The sequence below is a fragment of the Procambarus clarkii genome, chromosome 50, assembly GCF_040958095.1.
Source record: "Procambarus clarkii isolate CNS0578487 chromosome 50, FALCON_Pclarkii_2.0, whole genome shotgun sequence".
Classification (NCBI taxonomy): domain Eukaryota; kingdom Metazoa; phylum Arthropoda; class Malacostraca; order Decapoda; family Cambaridae; genus Procambarus; species Procambarus clarkii.
Window position 1 is genome coordinate 31,619,646 of NC_091199.1, and position 14,942 is coordinate 31,634,587.

Consider the following 14,942-nt stretch of genomic DNA (forward strand, 5'->3'; position numbering starts at 1 on the left):
GGTGTCAATGAGCTTGGAACCAAGATCCTTAAGAAACCTTCTTGCACTCTCTCCCCATGGGCCTAGGGTCTCAGACCCTATTGGAACGAAGTTGTACCCATGATCTAATTGCCTGAACTTGGCTGACTTGTCTCTTTCTCTGCGTGTCGCCGCGGCTCCTGCTGTGCCGGCAGAGAGGTTGATGTATGTGGTTGCCGGGTGGATACACAAGTATAGTCCCATGCCAACTGTCTGCCACCCTTCCACGGTCGCAGTGTGATTCCGTCTGGTCGGCCGGCAAAGCTAACAGAGTCACGGTTCAGTAGGTTGCGGGGCTCTCTCTCCGCTGGACACTGAGCAGAGGCAAGGCTTCTTTTAATGATGTCATTGACTTCGTCGTGTCTAGTGTGCCAACCACCAGATTTTCCACAATGCAGGCCATGCAATCCATATTCGTCAGCATCTGCCTCGCTGCAAATACACCTATGAACAGTGTGGATAGAGGCAGCAAGACGGAGAACGACTGCAATACGGAGCTCCTGCGGATCAAGACGTGTGCCTGTCGCAGACATAGGGACTGCCAATAGGAAGTCACCTGCATGGGGAGCCTGCACAGCTGTGAGGCGTGCACGATCACTGGGGGTTTTGCTGCCTCCAGCAAAGCTGTGACTTCTTTGTCTACAATGGGGCTGTCCCAGCTGGATTGTTTCTTGGCTTTCGGTATGGCTGGTCTGAGTGCTGGGTCTGCCATGGCACCCCATTTCGTGTCGCATTCCGTGTAGTGGGGGTCCTGTATCCCCGCTACATCACTCAGGGTGTCAGGTAGAATATCCTTAACCAGGTCATCTGATGCTGAGGAGGAAGACAGGAAGGCTGGGACAGGAATTTGGGTAGTAGTGCGAACACCCAAGCCACCGAGCCTAACAGGAAGAGTGGCTTGTTTCCACTGGCATTCGTTGAGGGAGAGGTTAACAACTTTTTCCAGCATGGTCTTCAGTAAAAGGTCATACTCTTCAAGCTTTCGGCTGTCGTAAGATGGGGCGCACCTCAGGAAGTAGGTTAGCCTCGGAAGGGATAGGCATTTGGTGAGGAGATAAAAAGCATCGTGGGCATCGATGTCACGTATTTAGTCTTCCATCCTCCTGAGGTCTGCGATTTTCTTGTCAAGGATCTCCTCAATGGCGTTAGACCCGAGGGGGGCTCCAAGGAGGGTGCTGTTCTCGGCCCTAATGACATGGGCTCCAGGCAAGGCAGACCTTATTCTAGCACATGCAATCTATATAAATAAAAATGGAAATGTTCGTTTGTTCAAAATCGCTAATCTACGAAAGTTCTTCCCCAATTGCTTTGAAATTTTCACACAATGTTCCATTCGCATCCGAGCGGCTTTTTATATACATGCTATATAGATGTCACATCTGTGATGGGAAAAAACAAGCATTTTTTAAAAACTGCGTTTTTCCATATGTTTTTCATGCGAGGGAAATCTTCGAAACCGATATTCTTATTAAGGACAAGACAAGAACATATCGATGCCAATACAGAAGACAATGTCCAACATAATAGGCCAATTACACTGGATTAATCTTTGTGTTTAGATAGGAGCTGCCTTGTATGGGCCAATAAGCCCTCTGCAGTTACCCCTATGTTTCACCTCACATTTATCCCTTATGTATCCCCCCCCATGTTTTCACCTTTATTGTATTATCACCTGACCCAGTGCGGGTATAAAATCAACTAGTATTGTAAGATCTGTTCACTTGAGAATGAACCATGGAGGTTCGAAACGTTGTGCAAATTATATAAATAAGTGTAGTACACTCTATAGTAAATCACTTCTTTTCTTCACCTTAAAAGTACGAAAATGAGTTTTGGAGAACTCCTATTTCAATTAAGCCCTGATGCTAAGAAAATAGTTAGATAGAAGCCCTAAACCAGAAAATAATAAATACAGAATATGCGGTCATATTCAATGAAACATATAGATATATATATATATATATGTTTCATTGAATATGACCGCATATTCTGTATTTATTATTTTCTGGTTTAGGGCCTCGTAGCCTGGTGGATAGCGCGCAGGACTCGTAATTCTGTGGCGCGGGTTCGATTCCCGCCCGAGGCAGAAACAAATGGGCAAAGTTTCTTTCACCCTATGCCCCTGTTACCTAGCAGTAAAATAGGTACCTGGGTGTTAGTCGGATGTCACGGGCTGCTTCCTGGGGGTGGAGGCCTGGTCGAGGACCGGGCCGCGGGGACACTAAAGCCCCGAAATCATCTCAAGATAACCTCAAGATTTTATCCCTCTAACTATTTTCTTAGCATCAGGGCTTAATTGAAATAGGAGTTCTCCTAAACTCATTTTCGTACTTAATTTTAAGGTGAAGAAAAGTATGGGCCAATAAGATCTGTAATATTGTAAGATCTGTTCACTTGAGAATGAACCATGGAGGTTCGAAACGTTGTGCAAATTATATAAATAAGTGTAATACACTCTATAGTAAATCACTTCTTTTCTTCACCTTAAAAGTACGAAAATGAGTTTTGGTGAACTCCTATTTCAATTAAGCCCTGATGCTAAGAAAATAGTTAGAGGGATAGAAGCCCTAAACCAGAAAATAATAAATACAGAATATGCGGTCATATTCAATGAAACATGTTTGACAGAAAACCTGCTGCCAGTATACACCAATATATATATATATATATATATATATATATATATATATATATATATATATATATATATATATATATATATATATATATATATATATATATATATATATATATATATTTATATATATATATATATATATATATATATATATATATATATTTATATATATATATATATATACTACATATATATATATATATATATATATATATATATATATATATATATATATATATATATATATATATATATAACTGAAAACTCACACCCCAGAAGTGACTCGAACCCATACTCCCACAACTGGTATGTACAGGGACGCCTTAATCCGCTTGACCATCACGACCGGACAATAAGGAAGTGATAGCCGAGGCTATATGAACCACTTCCCCGCCGGCACTCGGATGGTAATCTTGGGCATAGCATTTTATCAAATCACCTCATTCTTTGGGGCACACGTGAGGAACACAAATGCAAACAAGCCTGAATGGTCCCCAGGACTATATACAACTGAAAACTCACACCCCAGAAGTGACTCGAACCCATACTCCCACAACTGGTATGTACAGGGACGCCTTAATCCGCTTGACCATCACGACCGGACAATAAGGAAGTGATAGCCGAGGCTATATGAACCACTTCCCCGCCGGCACTCGGATGGTAATCTTGGGCATAGCATTTTATCAAATCACCTCATTCTTTGGGGCACACGTGAGGAACACAAATGCAAACAAGCCTGAATGGTCCCCAGGACTATATACAACTGAAAACTCACACCCCAGAAGTGACTCGAACCCATACTCCCACAACTGGTATGTACAGGGACGCCTTAATCCGCTTGACCATCACGACCGGACAATAAGGAAGTGATAGCCGAGGCTATATGAACCACTTCCCCGCCGGCACTCGGATGGTAATCTTGGGCATAGCATTTTATCAAATCACCTCATTCTTTGGGGCACACGTGAGGAACACAAATGCAAACAAGCCTGAATGGTCCCCAGGACTATATACAACTGAAAACTCACACCCCAAAAGTGACTCGAACCCATACTCCCACAACTGGTATGTACAGGGACGCCTTAATCCGCTTGACCATCACGACCGGACAATAAGGAAGTGATAGCCGAGGCTATATGAACCACTTCTTGCATTCTCTTTAGATCAGTGATTTTTGCAGCCAGGACCTCCTCGATTGCTCGTGGGCGAATGGGGGCACCCAGGAGAGTGCAGTCCGGTGGCTCGACGACGAGAATGTCTGGAAGAACATTTTGTATTTGCCCAGTGATGTTTGGGTTGCGGGAGATTATTTCACATTTGGATGCATTGAGAATGAGGCCTAAGGCTGCTCCCTGCTCCTGGATTTTCCTTATATCCTCCAAAATGGTTTCCGGAGTTCCAGTTAGAGTGCCATCATCCAGGTACCAGATGTTTAGCTCGCTTGTCAGACTATCAGTGACCTCTTTGATAGCTAGGCAGAAAAGGAGGGGGGCTAAGGGGTCACCTTGTTGGACACCTTCACGGGAGTTTATTTCATGCTCCCCAAAAAGAAGCTTAGAGTCCCCACTGTAGCACGATCGGATGAACGGGTAAAGGGGACGGAAATGGTTGTGTACAGCCCTGAGGACAGCGTCTCGTCTGACTTGATTGAAGGCATTTTTGAGGTCAAGCTTTACTAGTGCCTTCTGGTCCGGAAGATCAGCAATGTAAGCCCGCGCTGCATGTGCTGCAGCTTCACAACCTAGGGGAATCCCAAACCCGAGCTGATGAGGTTTCAGCAAGGTGGCTGCTTCCTGGCTGATAGATCTCACTGCAGCCTTAGCTACGAGGAGTCGGAGGGTGTTGCCAACGGCAATGGGCCTGATACCCCTATCCTTCTTCTTTAGAGCACAGAGTGCTGCTCCATAAAAGACAGGCCTGATGTCCTCAGGGATGCCGCCAGCCAAACACATGTTGGAGAATCTGGTAAGTTCCACTAGAAAGTCCTTTGCAGCATCTCCAAGCACCGGGTTCAGTATTTGTTTGATGTGCTGGGGTCTTAGGCCTGTAAAGCCCCCTGCTGAACCTGTTGGGAAAGACATGGCTGCTTTGTACACGTCAGATTCTCGAACAGTCAAGGGTTCTATGCCAGCATTGTTTTCCTGGGGATCCCTGCTGCTGTCGGGGGCTCTGGGTGGGTGTTTGTCTTGAAGAGCCTCTGCTGTCGTGGCGTTCCTGGGGGCAATAGTGTCATCGCTGGTCATGATTCTGATGGCACCTGTGGTATTGCCCTCTTCTATTTTCCTGGTGATCTGTGCTCTCATTTTGTGGTTCTCAGATGAGTTATTGTTGGTCGTCCTGCGGCTGGTGTTCTTGGCACGAGGGGGGAGGCGGATATATAAATATATATATATATATATATATATATATATATATATATATATATATATATATATATATATATATATATATATATACATATATATATATATATATATATATATATATATCTATATATATATATATATATATATATATATATATATATATATATATAATCAATCATTACCCATTCCACCATCCCCTCGTCCTCCCCACCATTCCCCACTCCACCATCCCCTCTTCCTTCCCACTATGGTCCACTCCCCTGTCCCTGTGTCCTTCCCTGCTTCTCCATTTCCCCATCCCCTCGTGTCCACCATCGCAAACTCCCTGCTATCCTCGTCCTTCCCCACCATTACCCCCTCCCTTGCCCCCTCGTCACCCTCACCATTCCCCACTCCCTCGTCCGATGTCTTCCCAAACAGTCTGATGTTCCCATCAGAAAATTGGGAACATCAAGTGATCCAACCCGTTCTCTCACTCTCTTATAGTCAATATTGGCTTAATAAATAAGTGCATATGTGACATACTAATTTATTGTGAATATTTTAGTTTACCTTGAAAAGCTTTATAGAAAACACTGACCTTACCTAACCTTCTTAGTATCTTAAGATAAGCATCTTATTGCTTCGTAATTACAATTAATACTTAACCTATATCTATAATAGGTATATTGTCAATATTGACTATAAGAAAGTGCGAGAACGGGTTGAGTGATCTGATGTTCCCATCACTGAAATATAAGAAAAACAGTTAAAAAAAGAAATGAAAGTATAAAAAAAATAAAAAATAAACTATACTCATGAAATGAACGGTATGGTAAACAACACAGCTCAATTCCAACGCAATTGACACAAAATAATTAAATCAAAATGTAAATAAATAAAAATCTATGAAAAATCAATTTAAGAGTACAATCAGGAAAACTGAAATTGAATTGTAACATATTTTGTGTAGCATGTATGTGATGCTCTTACATGCAACAGAAGGCGCTGCTTTTCAAGAAAAAGCATAGCTTTACCTGTCACAAGTGTGGTATTTATATTTATATTTATTTATTTATACTTATATTTACGAAATTATTGGTGTGGTTAACAACACAGCTCAATTCCAAAAGAATGTCACACAAAATAATTAAATAAAAAAAATCGAAATCTATGAAAATAAAGATTATCAATTCAATTGGAAACATTGAAATGGAATTCGTGACATATTTAGTATAGCGAGCATGTTGTTATTATGTCCAACAGATGGCGCTGTTTTTCAAAAACCTTTTTTTTTTCCCCTGTCACAGGGGGGCATCTATATAGTAGTTATATAAAAAGACGTACCTATTCGAATGCAACGTTGTGTCAAAATTTCAAAGAAATAGGTGAAGAACTTTCAGAGATTACAGCGTGTGTTGCTCCTACGTCCAACAGATGGCGCTGTTTTTAAAAAAAGCATGTTTTTTCCTGTCACTGGTAAGGCATGTATATTAGTAGATATATAAAAAAGACGCACCAATTCGATTGCAACGTTGTGTCAAAATTTCAAAGCAATCGGTAAAGAGGTTTCAAAGATTTCCCTCACACGAAAAACTCCATTTTTCAGAAAAAGCATGTTTTTTGACCCTCACAGACGTGACATCTACGTCACGTCTATATGTATGTATATAAAAACCTGGCCGGATGCGAATGGAACATTGTGTGAAAATTGCGAAGCAATCGGAGAACTTTCGGAGATTAGTGATTTTGAACAAACGAACGTTTACATTTTTATTTATATACTAGCTGTACCCGGCCACGCGTTGCTGTGGCTCAGCAACGCACGTGCAATGCTGAGCCACAGCAACCTTCCCCTGTCTGCCAGTCCTCCCCACAATTCCCCTCTCCCCCGTCCCCTCATCCTCCCAACCATTCCCCACTCCCGCATTCCATCGTCCTCCCTACCAATCCCCCCTCCCCCAGCCCTTTGTCCTCCCCACCATCCCCCACTCCAGTGTCCTCGTCCTCCTAACCATTTCCCACACCCCCGTCCCCTCGTCCTCCCAACCATTCCCTACTCCCGCGTCCCCTCGTCCTCCCCACCTATCCAAACCTTCTTCCATCCTTTCGTCCTCCCCACTCTACCGTGTCCTCGTCCTCCTAACCATTTCTCACTCCACCAGCCCCTCGTCCTCCCTACAATCTCCCACTCCCCCGACCCCTCGTTCTCCCTACCATTCCCCTCCCCATCATCTCGTCTTCCCCACCATTCTCCACTCCCCTGTCCCCTCGACCTCACCACCCCCAACTCCCCTGTCCCCTCGTCCTCCCCACCATTACCTCTTCCCCTGTTCCCTCGTCTCCCCAACATTCCTCAATCCCTCGTCCGATACATTCCCAAATGATATAATGTTCCCATCTGAAAATTGGAACATCAAATGATCTGATGTTCCCATCACTTAAATTTTAGAAAAACAATTAAAAAACGCAATGAAAATCAATGGAAAAATAAAAAAACACATTATACCTACGAAATGAATGGTAGGGTAAACAACACAACTCAATTCCAATGCAATTTCACACAAAATAAATAAATCAAAATGAAAAGAAATCGAAATCTATGAAAATTCAATTTTTCAATGAAATCGGAAACATTGAAATGGAATCATAACATATGTAGTACAGCGTGTTTTGCTCTTACGTGCAACAGATGGCGCTGTTTCTTAAAAAAGAATGTGGTTACCTGGCATAGGTGTGGCATCTATACTTTTACTTATGAAATGAACAAAATAAATCAATAAAAATAAAAATAAATCGAAATCATTTGAAAATTATATTTATCAATGATATCGGAAACATTGAAATGGAATCATAAAGTATGTAGTATAGCGTATTGCTAATATGTGCAACAGATGGCGCTGTTTTTAAAAAAAAGTGTGTTTTACCTGTCACAGGTGTGGCATCTATATAGCAGGTATATAAAAATACCAACGTATTCGAATGGAACGTTGTGTTAATATTTTAAAGCAATCAGTGAAGAACTTTTGGAGATTACAGTGTGTGTTGCTCTTACATCCAACAGAGGGCGCTGTTTTTAAAAAGTAACATGTTTTTTGGGTCACAGCTGAGGCATGTATATAGTAGGTATATAAAAACACTCGATTATTCTAATGCAACGTTGTGTCAAAATTTCAAAGAAATCGAGAAAGTGGTTTCGAAGATTTCCCTCGCATGAAAAACACATAAAATGCTTGTTTTTTCCCATCACAGATGTGACATCTATATAGCATGTATATAAAAAGCCGCTCGGATGCGAATGGAACATTGTGTGAAAATTTCAAAGCAATTGGTGAAGAACTTTCGTAGATTAACGATTTTGAACAAACGAACATTTCCATTTTTATTTATATAGATTGCATGTGTTGCCCTTACGTGCAACAGATGGTGCTGTTTCTTAAAAAAAATGAATGACTTTACCTGTCACAGGTGGGGCATCTATACTTATGCTTACGAAATGGTACATAACACAACTCCATTTCAATGCAATGTCACACAAAATAATTAAATCAAAATGAAAATGAATTGAAATTTATGAAAATTAAATTTATCAATGCAATCGGAAACACTGAAATGAAATCGTGACATATTTTGTATAGCGTGAGTTGCTATTATGTGCAACAGATGACGTTGTTTTTTGGAAAAAAGCCTGATTTTACCTGTCACAGGCATGGCATCTATATAGTCGGTATATAAAAAGACGCACATATTCGAATGGAACGTTGTCAAAATTTCAAAGCCATCGGTAAAGAACTTTTGGAGATTACGTGTGTTGCTCTTACATCTAACAAATGGCGCTGTTAAAAAAAAAAAAACATGTTTTTTCCTGTCACAGGTGTGGCATGCATATAGTAGGTATATAAAAACACGCGCCTATTCGAATGCAACGTTGTGTATAAATTTCAAAGCAATCGGTAAAGAGGTTTCGAAGATTTCCCTCCAATGAAAAACACATGAAAAACGCAGTTTTTCCAAAAAAGCATGTTTTTTCCGTCACAGACGTGACATCTATATATTATGTATATATAAACCCGCTCTGATGCGAATGGAACGTTGTGTGAAAAATTCAAAGCAATCGGTAGAGAACCTTCGGAGATTAGCGATTTTGAACAAAGGAACATTCCCATTTATATATATATATATATATATATATATATATATATATATATATATATATATATATATATGTGCGAACAAGCCTGAATGGTCCCCAGGACTATATGCGACTGAAAACTCACACCCCCAGAAGTGACTCGAACCCATACTCCCAGGAGCAACGCAACTGGTAACTACAGGGCGCCTTAATCCACTTGACCATCACGGCCGGACAAAAGGAAGTGATAGCCGAGGCTATTTGAGCCACTTCCCCGCCGGCAACTCGGATGGTAATCTTGGGCATAGCATTTCACCAAATCACCTCATTCTTTGGGGCACACGTGAGGAACACAAATGCGAACAAGCCTGAATGGTCCCCAGGACTATATGCGACTGAAAACTCACACCCCAGAAGTGACTCGAACCCATACTCCCAGGAGCAACGCAACTGGTAACTACAGGGCGCCTTAATCCGCTTGACCATCACGGCCGGACAAAAGGAAGTGATAGCCGAGGCTATTTGAGCCACTTCCCCGCCGGCAACTCGGATGGTAATCTTGGGCATAGCATTTCACCAAATCACCTCATTCTTTGGGGCACACGTGAGGAACACAAATGCGAACAAGCCTGAATGGTCCCCAGGACTATATGCGACTGAAAACTCACACCCCAGAAGTGAATCGAACCCATACTCCCAGGAGCAACGCAACTGGTAACTACAGGGCGCCTTAATCCACTTGACCATCACGGCCGGACAAAAGGAAGTGATAGCCGAGGCTATTTGAGCCACTTCCCCGCCGGCAACTCGGATGGTAATCTTGGGCATAGCATTTCACCAAATCACCTCATTCTTTGGGGCACACGTGAGGAACACAAATGCGAACAAGCCTGAATGGTCCCCAGGACTATATGCGACTGAAAACTCACACCCCAGAAGTGACTCGAACCCATACTCCCAGGAGCAACGCAACTGGTAACTACAGGGCGCCTTAATCCGCTTGACCATCACGGCCGGACAAAAGGAAGTGATAGCCGAGGCTATTTGAGCCACTTCCCCGCCGGCAACTCGGATGGTAATCTTGGGCATAGCATTTCACCAAATCACCTCATTCTTTGGGGCACACGTGAGGAACACAAATGCGAACAAGCCTGAATGGTCCCCAGGACTATATGCGACTGAAAACTCACACCCCAGAAGTGAATCGAACCCATACTCCCAGGAGCAACGCAACTGGTAACTACAGGGCGCCTTAATCCACTTGACCATCACGGCCGGACAAAAGGAAGTGATAGCCGAGGCTATTTGAGCCACTTCCCCGCCGGCAACTCGGATGGTAATCTTGGGCATAGCATTTCACCAAATCACCTCATTCTTTGGGGCACACGTGAGGAACACAAATGCGAACAAGCCTGAATGGTCCCCAGGACTATATGCGACTGAAAACTCACACCCCAGAAGTGACTCGAACCCATACTCCCAGGAGCAACACAACTGGTAACTACAGGGCTACAGGGCTGAGTTTTCATTCGCATATAGTCCTGGGGACCATTCAGGCTTGTTCGCATTTATGTTCCTCACGTGTGCCCCAAAGAATGAGGTGATTTGGTGAAATGCTATGCGCAAGATTACCATCCGAGGTGCCGGCGGGGAAGTGGCTCAAATAGCCTCGGCTATCACTTCCTTTTGTCCGGCCGTGATGGTCAAGCGGATTAAGGCGCCCTGTAGTTACCAGTTGCGTTGCTCCTGGGAGTATGGGTTCGAGTCACTTCTGGGGTGTGAGTTTTCAGTCGCATATAGTCCTGGGGACCATTCAGGCTTCTTCGCATTTGTGTTCCTCACGTGTGCCCCAAAGAATGAGGTGATTTGGTGAAATGCTATGCCCAAGATTACCATCCGAGTTGCCGGCGGGGAAGTGGCTCAAATAGCCTCGGCTATCACTTCCTTTTGTCCGGCCGTGATGGTCAAGCGGATTAAGGCGCCCTGTAGTTACCAGTTGCATTGCTCCTGGGAGTATGGGTTCGAGTCACTTCTGGGGTGTGAGTTTTCAGTCGCATATAGTCCTGGGGACCATTCAGGCTTGTTCGCATTTGTGTTCCTCACGTGTGCCCCAAAGAATGAGGTGATTTGGTGAAATGCTATGCCCAAGATTACCATCCGAGTTGCCGGCGGGGAAGTGGCTCAAATAGCCTCGGCTATCACTTCCTTTTGTCCGGCCGTGATGGTCAAGCGGATTAAGGCGCCCTGTAGTTACCAGTTGCGTTGCTCCTGGGAGTATGGGTTCGAGTCACTTCTGGGGTGTGAGTTTTCAGTCGCATATAGTCCTGGGGACCATTCAGGCTTGTTCGCATTTGTGTTCCTCACGTGTGCCCCAAAGAATGAGGTGATTTGGTGAAATGCTATGCCCAAGATTACCATCCGAGTTGCCGGCGGGGAAGTGGCTCAAATAGCCTCGGCTATCACTTCCTTTTGTCCGGCCGTGATGGTCAAGCGGATTAAGGCGCCCTGTAGTTACCAGTTGCGTTGCTCCTGGGAGTATGGGTTCGAGTCACTTCTGGGGTGTGAGTTTTCAGTCGCATATAGTCCTGGGGACCATTCAGGCTTCTTCGCATTTGTGTTCCTCACGTGTGCCCCAAAGAATGAGGTGATTTGGTGAAATGCTATGCCCAAGATTACCATCCGAGTTGCCGGCGGGGAAGTGGCTCAAATAGCCTCGGCTATCACTTCCTTTTGTCCGGCCGTGATGGTCAAGCGGATTAAGGCGCCCTGTAGTTACCAGTTGCGTTGCTCCTGGGAGTATGGGTTCGAGTCACTTCTGGGGTGTGAGTTTTCAGTCGCATATAGTCCTGGGGATCATTCAGGCTTGTTCGCATTTGTGTTCCTCACGTGTGCCCCAAAGAATGAGGTGATTTGGTGAAATGCTATGCCCAAGATTACCATCCGAGTTGCCGGCGGGGAAGTGGCTCAAATAGCCTCGGCTATCACTTCCTTTTGTCCGGCCGTGATGGTCAAGCGGATTAAGGCGCCCTGTAGTTACCAGTTGCGTTGCTCCTGGGAGTATGGGTTCGAGTCACTTCTGGGGTGTGAGTTTTCAGTCATATATATATATATATATACATACACACACACACACACACACATATATATATATATATATATATATATATATATATATATATATATATATATATATATATATATATATATATATATATATATATATATATATATGTGTGTGTGTGTGTGTGTGTGTGTGTGTGTGTATGTGTATGTATATGTGCGCATATGTATATGTATGTATTACACACACACACAGAGATCACACTAACGTGATGCATCAAATAAACAAATCCACAAGGGCCGTGACGAGGATTCGAACCTGCGTCCGGGAGCATCCCAGACACTGCCTTAATCGACTGAGCTACGATAGGGTTAAAAAGGGTTGAAACCGAAGTTCTACTGAACTTACTGGATCCCGTAGCCTCTCCGAGGCACAAACCAGGCTTTTACACAACCCCCCTCCCCCTGCACCCGAGCTATGGCAATAGGTCGTTCTCCCTTTTCGCCCTTACATCATCACACACAGAGATCACACTAACGTGATGCATCAAATGAACAAATCCACAAGGGCCGTGACGAGGATCAGTAGAATTTCGGTTTCAACCCTTTTAACTCTGTCGTAGCTCAGTCGATTAAGGCAGTGTCTGGGATGCTCCCGGACGCAGGTTCGAATCCTCGTCACGGCCCTTGTGGATTTGTTCATTTGTTTATATGTATGTATGTATGTGTATAAAGTATATGTTGAAGCTGATTAGAATTACATTTCACCTTTGAAAATACACAATAATGATACTTTGTAAAGACAACTTTACAGACCACTGGTCTGTAAAGACCATCAACCACAATATGTAGGGCATACGTAACTCTGTATATCTATGCATTTTTGACTGTAGGTTACCTTAGCATTTTAAAAGCACTACAATCACCTTCTGTGGTTGATTGTTCAATAAATCCCTGAACTATATGTTTAACAAATCTCTGACAGTGTCCGTGGGGGACAAGAAAATGTTTATATTTTGGTTAGCATTGAAAATTTGTGGCCACGTCTGTGGTAGAAAATAATAATAATAATTATAATAATAATAATAATAATAATAATAATAATAATAATAATAAACTGTCACTTCACCTTGGTCCTCCCCCACTGCCAGAATCCCTTTTTTCCTCCCTCACTGCCACTTTCCCTTTTACCTCTCCACACTGCCACTTCGTCTTGTTCCTTCCCAACTGCCACACCCCCCTTGGACGTTCCCCACTGACATTTTCACTTTGTCCTCCCCCTCTGCAACATCCCCTTGGCCCTCCCGCACTGCCACTTCCCCTTGGTCATCACCCACTGCCACTTCCCCTTGGTCATCACCCACTGCCACTTCCCCTTAGTCATCACCCACTGCCACTTCCCCTTGGTCATCACCTACTGCCACATCCCCTTGGTCATCACCCACTGCCACTTCCCCTTGGTCCTGCCCCAATGCCAAATCACCTTGGTCCTCCACCGCTGTCACACCTCCCTTGGTCCTCCCCCACTACCACTTCCTCTTAATCCTCCCGCACTGCTACTTGCACTTGGTCCTCCCCCACTGTTTCATCGCCTTGGACCTCGCACACTGTAACTTCCCCTTAGTCCTCCCCCACTGCCACTTCTCCTTGATCCTCCCACACTGCCACACCCCCCATGATCCTTCCCCACGGTCACTTCCCCTTGGTCCTCCCCCCTCCGCCCCCCCCCTTTTCTACCCCCACTGCCACTTCCCCTTTTTCCCTCCAAACTGCTACATCCCCTTGGTCTTCACCCACTGCCATATCCCCTTGGTTATTCCCCACTGCCGCTTCCGCTTTGTCCTCCCCCTCACTGCCCCTTCCCCTTGGTCCTTCCTTACTGTCACACCCCCTTGGTCCTTCCCCACTTAAACACCCCCGTTGGTGCTTCCCCCCTCTGCCACATCACTTTCGTCCTCCCCCACACTGCCACTTCCCTTTGGTCCTCTTCCACTGCCACATCCCCTTGGTCTTCCACGTCTGTCACATCCCCCTTGGCCCTCCTCCACTGTCATTTCCTCTTGGTCTTCCACCACTGCCACATCCCCTTTGGTCATCCTCCACTGCCATTTCCGTTTGGTCCTCCACCACTGTCACTTCCCCTTGGTTTTCCTCCACTGCCACTTCCCTTTGGTTCTCCTTTACTGCTACATCTCCTTGGCCCTCCCCCACTGCCTCATCTCCTTGGCCCTCCCCCACTGCCTCATCTCCTTGGCCCTCCCCCACTGCCTCATCTCCTTGGCCCTCCCCCACTGCCTCATCTCCTTGGCCCTCCCCCACTGCCTCATCTCCTTGGCCCTCCCCCACTGCCTCATCTCCTTGGCCCTCCCCCACTGCCTCATCTCCTTGGCCCTCCCCCACTGCCTCATCTCCTTGGCCCTCCCCCACTGCCTCATCTCCTTGGCCCTCCCCCACTTCCTCATCTCCTTGACCATCCCCCACTGCCTCCTCCCCTTGGCCCTCCCCTACAGCCTCCTTCCCTTGGCCCTCCCCCACTGCCTCATCTCCTTGGCCCTCCCCCACTGCCTCCTCCCCTTGGCCCTCCCCCACAGCCTCCTTCCCTTGGCCCTCCCCCACTGCCTCATCTCCTTAGCCCTCCCCCACAGCCTCCTTCCCTTGGCCCTCCCCCACTGCCTCATCTCCTTGGCCCTCCCCCACTGCCTCATCTCCTTGGCCCTCCCCCACTGCCTCATCTCCTTGGCCCTCCCCC